Here is a 12,535-nt window from a genome sequence, read left to right as displayed (position 1 = left end):
GCAAAAATAGAGAAGCTGAAATTTGATGAGATGTTCTCAGGTCAGGTGTTCTCTGTGTGTGGGTTTTGGGGTTTGACAGAGTTGATGCTGAGTGGAGCCTGTTTATCTCTACAACAGAAATGATGGGTTAAAAGGAGGAAAGTTCTATCAATTAGCTAAATTTGTGTGAAACTGATCTGCTTGACTGTTATTTTTTCTACTGGTTTGATCTGTTATTTTAGTGTTATATAGGCATGGGTTGAATTACCAGTCAGTTTAAGACAGTTGTGTCCAATAACTAGCCATTTCAATGAAAAAAAAAAAATCAATTGAACTTTCATATGGTGATGAGGAGTACAAAAGCTCTCCAACTAAATGTAACTTTAAAATTGTATGCTGTCGTTTCATAGCTAGCCAAAGCCTGTGGGCCTCAATTACTGAAAAATACCCAGATGGAGCAAATTTTTCCATTTTGGGGAAAACCTCTTTCCTGTTAGCTCTGAATTAGCTACCTATCCCCTGTTTTTTCATTAAATTTCACTAAAATCTTTTTTCTGTAAAGGTATCTAGTAATGCATTTTTATTACACCCCAGGAAAGCACTGACCAAAATAATTTCTTGCTCATGACATTTGGTATTCCTTTGGTTGTCCATTTGGTTAATCAATCTTCAAAACACATCATTTTTAAAACAGCCTTGTGTGATTACCCAGTTTTTACCATGATCATCTAGTTCCTCATGAATTATTATTAATACACTTCAGCACAATAAAAATTAAGACAACATGAATGGACAAGGTCTTCATCCAAGGCAGATCAGTGTATGTTTAGGTAATCCAAGTTTTGTATAACACACTTCTGTAGGGTACATAACTGGAGAGAGAAAATGCTTAGGGCTATTTCATCTCTGATTGATATTCTATTGTAACCAAGCAGGACCCCATAGGGCCTTCAGGGTTGGGGAGGCCCTTTCCCCCCTACCCTCTGCTTAACTCCTCTCTGAAGTACTTAGGTAACAGTAATCTAATGCACATTCCTGAGTTGTTCTGCAGAGGTGAAAACCACCACCAAGTGGGAGAAATTAACTACTTGATGATCATGAACAAACAACCCCCAGACCTACACAGCATGTCAAGGATTGATAAAGTTAACCCCTGTAACATCGCTCTGTTACCTCATCATCAACCAATCAGAGAATTGTGCAGGATGTGATCCCATAAAAAACATTTTTGGGGGGGGGGCAGGAACCATTATCTCCTTGCATGGCTCTACAATAAATATTTCTCTGCTCCAAACTCTGACATTTTGGTTTGTTTGGCCTGTGTGTCAGACACACAAACTTGCACTAAAACTAGCATTCACAAGTTATCTAAAATAAGCTGGTAAACCAACTTACATTTCCCAAATAAAAATTTTTCAATACAGGCCTCTATGGAGAGTGCAATTATTTCTCAAGGCAAATGTCATAAATATTGCAGTGGAGCAAAATATCCTCTTGAAGATTAGCTCAGGGATAGAGTTTTGGCAACATGTATTTTTTTTTTTTAATCACATTGAATTGTCTTATTTCTTATACTCAAAGAGAACAAGATTCAAGATTTCTGCTATTTGCATTGGAAAAAGAATATCACTCACATGCTCACTGACTGGCACAAGAATAACAAAGTGCTGACTCAAGAAACTGGCTTCAAGGCATACAGAAAGTTCTTCCAGCCTTGGTGTTGTGCTATGGGGAAAAGAGATTTATAAACTCCGGAGTAAGGTTCTGCCTACCTGAGGCTGCTGCTTTGCGGAGGCCCCAGGAGAAGTCACTGTCACCATGTCCGACCAGGAAGCAAAACCTTCAACCGAGGACTTGGGGGATAAGAAAGAAGGAGAATATAGTAAACTCAAAGTCACCAGACAGGATAGCAGTGAGAGTCACTTCAAAGTGAAAATGGTGATACATCTCAAGAAACTCAAAGAATCAGATTGTCAAAGACAGGAAGTTCCCATGAATTCACTCAGGTTTCTCCTTGAAGGTCAGAAAATTGTTGATAATCACACTCCCAAAGAACTGTGAATGGAAGAAAAAGATATGATCAGAATTTATCAGAAATAAACAGGGGGTCATTCAATGGTTTAGGTATTCTTTTATTTTTTCTTTTCTCTTAACCCTCTTTTATTTTTAAAAATAGCTTTTTTTGTAATGTGGTATTCAAAACCGAATTGAAAACCGGCACCCCAACTCTTTAAAAGTATCTGGAAACTTGAATTCTAGAGCCCATTATTCATCATTGTTTGTTTTCATTGTGCTGATTTTTGGTGATCAAATCTCAGCTCCCTTCATATCACTCTGTCCTTTTAAAAAATTACATGTGTGCATAGAGAGACCACCTTTTCCAGGACTATGCGTTTGCAGACTTGTGATAAATAAGGTTGAGTAATGTGAGTGTTCCTAATGACTCTCCAGTTGGCCCTGAAGTTATAGCATGTGTTGCTTCACTCCTGAGCTATAACTTTCAGTGGGAGATGGGAGTTTTTCAGAAAATGGAACTATGGAAAATGACCTTTCCTTAACTTGAAGCTACTTTTCAAATCTGAGGGTCTGGACCACAAGAAGAGGAATTTCAAGTTGGAGGCAAAGTGACAGAGGTATTCAGAATAATGACTAACACCAGAGATGGCTTCACTGAAGAGGAAGCATTTTAAGATAAAAGAAAAAGATCTTGCAGAAGATCCCCAAAAAGATCTAGTTTTCATTCGCAGTTAAAGTTATTTATGCAGAAGTGTATACAGCAGAACAGTGTTCTTTTTGACTTTATTTGTACTTTTTGGCCTGGGATATGGGTTTTAAATGGACATTGTCTGTATCAGCTTCATTAAAATAAAATATTTGTTAAAAAAAAATGACTGGCTTTTTAAATTTAATCAGTCTCAGCTCTGTGTTTGTTGGTAGAACATAATAAATAAATGTCTAAAATTATCACAGGGTTAGCAGTCTTTGGCTAATGATGTAGTATGCATAGGATTATATATATTATATATACTTGTATTTTAATTTAAAATCAAACTTTTACATGATTCAAGGGAAAAAAGAACAGATTTCTCCTAGTTTTCAGTGACTATCTGGTTGTAATTAAATAAGATCATGTGGGGTTACATCATAACGATTGGATGAGTTTTGCTTTGCTTTAAACCTTCACAGTCAGATTCCTCTGCTAATCAAAAGGTGCTCATAGATTAGCTAGCTGAAATGCTACATTTGATTTTTTTTTTTAATGTTAAGGTATTTGAATACCACCTCTATGGTTTTGCCTGATAAATGTGAATAGCCTTTATCTGCTTTACCAACACATTAATTTACCTATTTTGAAATAAAAATGCCATTGGAGTGCCCTGGATACCATATAAATGCCTTGCTTATCATGACTTATCCAGGTAATTGAATCAATTGTTTGTCTTTTTTGAGCTGTAGTAATCAGGCCAATAGGCAATTTGGAAAAGAGAAAATTACTAACTTTTGACTGGGAACTAGAAAAAATTGATGATAAATACTGAATATATATTTTTCTGTTTAGTCTCCATTAAATTATAACACAAATATATTCTGAGAATTAACTTGTTGTTCAATTTTTAAGTGAAATAGGGTGCTTTTTTCTCATCCTATTGTTAATTACATTGTTTGTAAACTGAGGTTCTATGTGTCAAAATTCTGTAGATGCAATTTGTTCAAAATTGATAGCCCTCTCAACATATTTTTAAATTACTACTTATTACCAATACTTGGGACTTTTCTGGTGGCTCAAACAGTAAAGCATCTGCCTACAATGCAGGATACCCAGGTTCGATCCCTGGGTCAGGAAGATCTCCTGGAGAAGGAAATGGCAACCCACTCCAGTACTCTGGCCTGGAAAATTCCATGGACGCAGGAGCCTGGTGGGCTACAGTCCATAGGGTCGCAAAGAGTGAGACACGACTGAGCGACTTCAATGTCAATGTCCCAATACTTAAAAAGTTTAGATATTTCTTATAAATTTTCATATTTCAGGTTTCTCTTGATTTTTTGTTTTTAATATTTGGGATAAATAAGGGATAAATTTGGGATAAATTAGCCCTGTTTGTGTTAAAACGATTAAAGCTGAGTAGCAGCTGCCATATTTAGACGTGGGATGATTTCAATCTAAGTTTTCGATGTGTGCGTGTGTATGTGTGTGTATACTCAGTCATGTTCAGCTCTCTGTGACCCTATGGACTGTAGCCAACCAGACTCCTCTGTCCACGGAATTTTCCAGGCAAGAACACTGGAGTGGGTTTCCATTTCCTACTCCAGGGGATCTTCCCAACCCAGGGATCAAACCTGCGTCTCCTGCAATGGCAGGCAGGTTCTTTATCCTTGAGCCACCTGGGAAACCGAAGTGTTCAATAATCTCTTTTGTTTCCCTTTCCTCTGCCCCTTGAACTGAGAGTAAGAGATTTCCATTTTTGTTTTTTTCTGCAGCCAAAGAGAAACAAATAAGCAAACAAACAACAACAACAAAAACCTATTTGTGGATGTGATATTTAACTCTTTTGAACAAATGTAAATCCAAGGACAATAGTCCAGTTCATAGTGAAGTCTTCTTTCCTGAGGGTGGGTGGAGAAAGTGAGGTCAGAGAGCATCAGAGAAGTCCTTACCCCACCTCCAGGGTGAGTGGCTAAATATCTGTTTTGCATGTGAGCCTAGGTCACTCACGGCTTTTGTGAATGCCTCTGATGTTGTCTCTGGAATTTTTTTGATGCTAAACTCACAGCCTCATTACATTTAAAGCAAAAGCGAATCCACTGTTTATTTTTGGTTGGAATTTTGTTCAACTATTTTTATTTTGAAAAAATTTAGGGTACAATTTAAGAGTATAGGTCTTGGGATCAAACTGACTATGTCTACTAGGCTAGATTTGTGAGTAGTTAGTTCAGTTGACACTGAAAATAATGCTTAATCTTTCTGGATCTTAGCTTCCTTCTTTATAAAATAACACTGTCCACAAAAAGGGTTATAGTGAGGAATACAACACATAAACTAGATGAGAAATACAACACACACAGTACATAATGTGCCACAGAGTAAGATTTCAGTCAAATCTAAATGTTCTTCATTCTCCAAATCCCAGCACCAAATCAATTTTCCAAATTATATGATGTTATATTAACTAGAAAATAGTAAACCTTTAATATTAATTACAACTAAAATGGTAGATATTGGTCTATTTACTGATCACTTACTATATGCTAGCAACTTTTTGTGCATTATTTTATTAAATCCTCACAGTAACACTTTGCATTAGTCAAGGTTCTTCAAAGAAACAGAACAAATGGGGTCTATAAATAGAGAAAATGAAAGAGATTGAAATAAACAGAAATATTTACATGAATGACTTGGCTTACAAGATTACAGAGGCTAGGCAAGTCCCAAATCTGCACAGTAAACTGGTAGGCTTGAGACTCAGGAAAAAGTTACAGCTGGGTCCAAAGACAGTCTTACAGAAAAAAAATTCCCTCTTCTTCCTGGAAGGTCAGTCATTTTCTATTAAATTTTTCAACTGATTCACCAGTTCAGTTCAGTTTAGTCACTCAGTTGTGTCCGACTCTTTGCGACCCCATGAATCACAGCACGGCAGGCCTCCCTGTCCATCACCAACTCCAGGAGTTCACCCAGACTCACGTCCATCAAGTCAGTGATGCCATCCAGCCATCTCATCCTCTGCCGTTCCCTTCTGCTCCTGCCCCAATCCCTCCCAGCATCAGAATCTTTTCCAATGAGTCAACTCTTCACATGAGGTGGCCAAAGTACTGGAGTTTCAGCTTCAGCATCATTCCTTCCAAAGAAATCCCAGGGCTGATCTCCTTCAGAATGGACTGCTTGGATCTCCTTGCAGTCCAAGGGACTCTCCAACACCACAGTTCAAAAGCATCAATTCTTCGGTGCTCAGCCTTCTTCACAGTCCAACTCTCACATCCATACATGACCACTGGAAAAACCATAGCCTTGACTAGATGGACCTTTGTTGGCAAAGTAATGTCTCTGCTTTTGCATATGCTATCTAGGTTGGTCATAACTTTCCTTTCAAGAAGTAAATATCTTTTAATTCCATGGCTGCAGTCACCATGTGCAGTGATTTTGGAGCCCCCAAAAATAAACTGACACTGTTTCCACTGTTTCCCCATCTATTTCCCATGAAGTGATGGGACCAGATGCCATGATCTTCATTTTCTGAATGTTGAGCTTTAAGCCAACATTTTTGCTCTCCTCTTTCACTTTCATCAAGAGGCTTTTTAGTTCCTTTTCACTTTCTGCCATAAGGGTGGTGTCATCTGCATATCTGAGGTTATTGATATTTCTCCAGACAATCTTGATTCCAGCTTGTGCTTCTTCCAGCCCAGCGTTTCTCATGATGTACTCTGCATATAAGTTAAGTAAGCAGGGTGACAATACACAGCCTTGACGTACTCCTTTTCCTATTTGGAACCAGTCTGTTGTTCCATGTTCAGTTCTAACTGTTGCTTCCTGACCTGCATACAGGTTTCTCAAGAGGCAGGTCATGTGGTCTTGTATTCCCATATCTTTCAGAATTTTGCACAGTTTATTGTGATTCACACAGTCAAAGGTTTTGGCATAGTCAATAAGGAAGAAATAGATGTTTTTCTGGAACTCTTTTGCTTTTTCAATGGTTCAGCAGATGTTGGCAGTTTTATGTCTGGTTCCTCTGCCTTTTCTTTTTTCTTTTGTTTTTTATTTTTTTATTTCTAAAACCAGCTTGAACATCTGGAAGTTCACGGTTCATGTATTTTTGAAGCCTGGCTTGGAGAAATTTGAGCATTATTTTGCTAGCATGTGATATGAGTGCAATCATGTGGTAGTTTGGGCATTCTTTGGCATTACCTTTCTTTGGGATTGGAATGAAAACTGAGCTTTTCCAGTCCTGTGCCCACTGTTGAGTTTTCCAAATGTGCTGGCATATTGAGTGCAGCACTTTCACAGCATCATCTTTCAGGATTTGAAATAGCTCAACTGGAATTCCATCACCACTAGCTTTGTTCGTATACAATGGAAGTGAGAAATAGATTTAAGGGCCTAGATCTGATAGATAGAGTGCCTGATGAACTACAAAATGAGGTTCGTGACATTGTACAGGAGACAGGGATCAAGACCATCCCCATGGAAAAGAAATCCAAGAAAGCAAAATGGCTGTCTGGGGAGGCCTTACAAATAGCTGTGAAAAGAAGAGAAACGAAAAGCAATGGAGAAAAGGAAAGATATAAGCATCTGAATGCAAAGTTCCAAAGAATAGCAAGAAGAGATAAGAAAGCCTTCTTCAGTGATCAATGCAAAGAAATAGAAGAAAACAACAGAACGGGAAAGACTAGAGATCTCTTCAAGAAAATTAGAGATACCAATGGAACATTTCATGCAAAGATGGGCTCGATAAAGGACAGAAGCTGTATGGAGCTAACAGAAGCAGAAGATATTAAGAAGAGATGGCAAGAATACACAGAAGAACTGTACAAAAAAGATCTTCATGACCCAGATAATCACGATGGTGTGATCACTGACCTAGAGCCAGACATCCTGGAATGTGAAGTCAACGGATTCACTAAGATGCATCTAAATTATGGAGTGAAATTTGCTTTGTACAAAGTTTGCTGACTTAAATGTTAATTTCACCTGAAATATACTGTCACAGTAAAGTCTAAAATAATGTTATACCAAATATCTAGATACTATAGCCTAGCCAAGTTTATATGTATAGCTGATCATTACATACTATGAAATATGTGGTTACATTATTTCAGTATTATAGTAGGTAAATTAAGGCTCAGAAAGTTTGTTGTCAATTTGGAAGACTGATAGAAAAATGTTGAATCTATGACTTCAACCTGGATCTGGTTTTTTTTTTTTTTTGGAGCCCACATTCTTAACCATTTCATATCATGTATTATATAATCAATAATCATTTTATGATATATAATTTATTATATGATATAATGCAACATAAATTTGGTACAGTATGAATCCTTTATTAAGGCAATACCTATTTATTCACAGAAGTTAAATTCATAATGTAAATAATATCCTCTCATTTTGTTAATTCTGTTAGGGCCCTCATTATTCTTTTCTCTTCTTCCTCCTTTACCTCCCCCTTCTCTTCTTTTATCTCCTTCTCCTATTTTTCTTCCTCTTTATTCTTTTTCTTTTTCTTGGAAAGAAAAGCATTAGCTTGCACTTAATATTAAAAAATAACATATAATGATTAATACCACTTACTAAATGTTTGCTACTGTGTGGATCACAATAAACTGTGGAAAATTCTGAAAGAGTTGGGAATACCAGACCACGTGACCTGCCTCATCAGAAATGCAGGTCAGGAAGCAACTGTTAGAACTGGGACATGGAACAACAGGCTGGTTCCAAATAGTAAAGGGAGTACATCAAGGCTGTATATCGTCACCCTGCTTATTTAACTTTTATGCAGTGTACATCATGAGAAATGCTGTGCTGGAGGAAGCACAAGCTGGAATCAAAATTGCTGGGAGAAATATCAATAACCTCAGATATGCAGATGACACCACCCTTATGGCAGAAAGTGAAGAGGAACTAAAGAGCCTGTTGATGAAAGTGAAAGAGGAGAATAAAAAACTTGGTTTAAAGCTCAACATTCAGAAAACTAAGATCATGGCATCTGGTCCCATCACTTCATGGGAAATAGATGGGGAAACAGTGGCTGACTTTATTTTTTTGGACTCCAAAATCACTGCAGATGGTGAAGTTAAAAGACACTTAGACCTTGGAAGGAAAGTTATGACCAACCTAGACAGAATATTAGAAAGCAGGGACATTACTTTGCCAACAAAGGTCTGTCTAGTCAAGGTTATGGTTTTTCCAGTGGTCATGCATGGATGTGAGAGTTGGACTATAAATAAAGCTGAGCACTGAAGAATTGATGCTTTTGAACTGTGGTGTTGGAGAAGACTCTTGATAGTCCCTTGGATGGCAAGGAGATCCAATCAGTCCATCCTAAAGGAGATCAGTCCTGGGTGTTCATTGGAAGGACTGATGTTGAAGCTGAAACTCAATACTTTGGCCACCTGATGCAAAGAGCTGACTCTTTTGAAAAGGCCCTGATGCTGGGAAAGATTGGGGGCAGGAGGAGAAGGGGACAACAGAAGATGAGATTGTTGCATGGCATCACGGACTCAAAGGACATGAGTTTGTGTAGACTCCAGGAGTTGGTGATGGACAGGGAGGGCTGGCATGCTGCGGTCAATGGGGCCTCAAAGAGTCAGACACGACTGAGTGACCGAACTGAACTAAACTGATAGCCCAAATAATAGTGAGGTAAATAAAAAGCATCATTACCATTTAACTCCCCCACACACACACAAAAAAACCCATTATATAAGTATTGTTATCTTCATTTTAAAAGGCAGAGACTAAAAATTAGAGAGGTTAAGCAAGCTCTTCATGTTCACACAGCTGTCAAATGATGAGACAGAGTTTGAATCCATGTTTTGCTGGGTTCAGTGCCAATGATTTTTCCATATATCTATACACCTAATTATTGAGGAGAAATGTAGACCAAAAGGTAATTGGAGAAGAAAGACAAAGAACTTCAAAGAATATAAGAAAGAAGGAGAAAAAAAAAAAAGGTAGGAATTTACTACCAAGTAACACACAAAAAATAGAGGTAGGAGAAGTTAGAAAAAGTCTCATTTGTGATCAGGTTGTTTTGGCTAGATAATCCCTTCAGTTCTTTGTTTTGCATAGAAGCAAATTCTTAATATTTCTGAATCATTTCTCAAATTTCAATGAAATTATAAAAAGATGGTAAATTTGTACCATTTTTCTTTCTCTTTTCAACCCTACAGTTGATTGCTACCTGGAATAGTTCTGAAGGAGAGTCATATATATAACTACACCAAAATGACTTCTTTAGAAACCATTACGGGCAACAGAAAGGGGCTATGAAAGGGACAAATTCAATCTAATAGATGTCAGAATATAGGAGCAGAAACACATCCAACCTAAGAAGCTTACAACCTAGTAAAAAAATCAGTTACCCCTTGATATATCTTTGTTTAGGATGCTTCAGGATCAGTTTGATTCAGAGGACAGTGCCAGAATCTGCTTTTGAAAATAGTAACTTTTTAACGTGATGTGTGTTTCTACATAGTTTTTATGTTGTCTACATCAGTGGCTTTTAAAATTCTTTCAAAGTAAAAGTCTTATACTGAAGGCAACACATAAAAGTAGTTGTTCCTACTTCCCCTGGCTTCCCTGCATGACCTCTGAGTCATTCACTAAAGATCTGAGGGATTTTGCATAATACGGGAGGAAACTACCATGCTTATTCATGCCATCACAGAAGCTATGGATGACTAGGTGGTTAATGGTTTAAGGGTCAGAAATCCCACATAACACACTTGAATATGAACCTGAGCTTTCAAACTCTAAACCAGAGGGAGAACATTGAGACTTCAGGCTTCAAAGTGTTAGGTAGTTAGAATAGGAAAAAGGAATCCAGAATGGCAGTGGCTAAAAGAGAAGGAGAGGGAAAGCCCGTTAAAAAAGAACAAAGGAAGGTCTGAGGACTGGGGTGAGGACTTCAGGTAGAACAAACAGCATTCCTGGCTAGCCCAATTTACATAGGGAAGGCCCAGGGGAAGGAGAAAAAACATATAAAAAAAGGAGCCAAAAGACTGGGAGTCTTGCTTTCTGCTCGCTCCCTTTGTCTCTTGTCCATGGTCACTCTCGCTCTCTGTCTCTCCCTACTCCCCTCTCCCCTCTTCTTTAGGGTCGTCATTCTCTCACGCCTTAAGGATGTATTTTCTTTTATTTTCTAAATAAACTGAGCTGGAACACAGAGTTGTAACACTGTCTGAGAGCTGTGACACGCCGAGAGCTTTAACGTCCGTCGCTTCAAATTTTTGTTGTGATAAGACAGAACCGAGGAAATGACACACTTCTCTGATATCTGTGGGGCCATGTCTCCAATTTAACCTGGCTGAAACAACCTTGGGGTGGCCTTCTCAAGGAGGAGGCCAAGGACAGGAGGAGCCAAAATTGGCAAAAGCTCCTGTGGTGGGAGTTGAACAGGAAGAAAACCCAGCACAGGGGAAGTGACAAGAAGCCCAGTAAGCTGGAAACTGGGACAGCAAAAGACAAACTCAGCAGAAAGCTCATGCAGCTCAGTCTCAGATTCCAGAAGACCTCCAGTTAAGGTAGGATGTCCTCGCTCTTATGGCTGGATGGACATATGCCTAACAAAATTTTAATTCCATTACAATCTCTTGTCTCTTGTTTCCTTGAACCCTCCAAGAACAGGTGAGTGGCAATGGGTGCAACTGAGGGACTCTGGCAGGGCCTACTCCTCAGTGTGTCCCAAAGGCTCCACTATCTGCTGGGCCCCAGTGGCTGTTACCCGAGTCAGTGGAGATTCTTCTGTGCTTAAACTTCTTTGTGCCAAGGATCAGGTCAATGAAAACTGAGCACAGGTCAGGTATTTAGCAGATTTTCCAGCAGGTTATGAAGGAGATTCCTTGGCATGCTTTTCCCATTGCTTTTCTCTTTTCTTTTTTTTTACTTTACAATATTGTATTGGTTTTGCCATACATGAAGAAGGCTGAGCGCCGAAGAATTGATGTTTTTGAACTGTGGTGTTGGAGAAGACTCTTGAGAGTCCCTTGGACTGCAAGGAGATCCAACCAGTCCATTCTGAAGGAGATTAGCTCTGGGATTTCTTTGGAAGGAATGATGCTAAAGCTGAAACTCCAGTACTTTGGCCACCTCATGCGAAGAGTTGACTCATTGGAAAAGACTCTGATGCTGGGAGGGATTGGGGGCAAGAGGAGAAGGGGACGACAGAGGATGAGATGGCTGGATGGCATCACTGATTCGATGGATGTGAGTCTGAGTGAACTCCTGGAGTTGGTGATGGACAGGGAGGCCTGGCGTGCTGCGATTCATGGGGTCACAAAGAGTCGGACACGACTGAGCGACTGATCTGATCTGATCTGATCTGACATGAATCCACCATGGATGTACATGTGTTCCCCATCCTGAACCCCCTTCCCACCTCCCGACTCCCATTGCTTTTTCCTCCTGTCCTCCAGCAACTCTCTCCTGGGATTTGAGCCTGGCCAAAACCCATGATGCCTGGCTTCAGGACTTAATGAAGCTCAGGCTCTGATGTCTCTTTGCAAAAATTCATTTAGAGACACAGCTTAAGAGGTGAATTTGTTAGGATTAAGAGAGAAGCACACTCCACAGGGTGTGGGCCATTGCAGAGGGCAAGTGGTGTGGCCATGGAATATAGTGTGGCTAGGTTTTGTGAACTGGGTGAATTCATATGCTAATGAGTGGGGTGATCATCTCAACCATTGGGGAACCACCCACTCCTCCATCTCTTGATAGTGCCTTGGAACTGTCCTGCCACCTGGGTGTGTAATTTAGTTTGCAGATTTGGGATTAAGGTTTAGTTGAATTTGGTTTGTCATCTTGGACCTATTTGATTTTAATTTATTTATGTTATGCCCTTGGGCT

General features: G+C 39.1%; 1 pseudogene; it reads left to right on the top strand.

Moving 5' to 3' along the window:
* Positions 1 to 1,797: 1,797 nt before the first annotated feature.
* LOC113884233 lies at positions 1,798 to 2,103 on the top strand (annotated as a pseudogene).
* Positions 2,104 to 12,535: the final 10,432 nt, after the last annotated feature.

This window comes from Bos indicus x Bos taurus, chromosome 26 (assembly GCF_003369695.1).
Source record: "Bos indicus x Bos taurus breed Angus x Brahman F1 hybrid chromosome 26, Bos_hybrid_MaternalHap_v2.0, whole genome shotgun sequence".
NCBI classification, from domain to species: Eukaryota; Metazoa; Chordata; class Mammalia; order Artiodactyla; family Bovidae; genus Bos; species Bos indicus x Bos taurus.
Note: the sequence above shows the minus strand (reverse complement) of the source record. Positions and strands in the feature narration are given on the sequence as shown.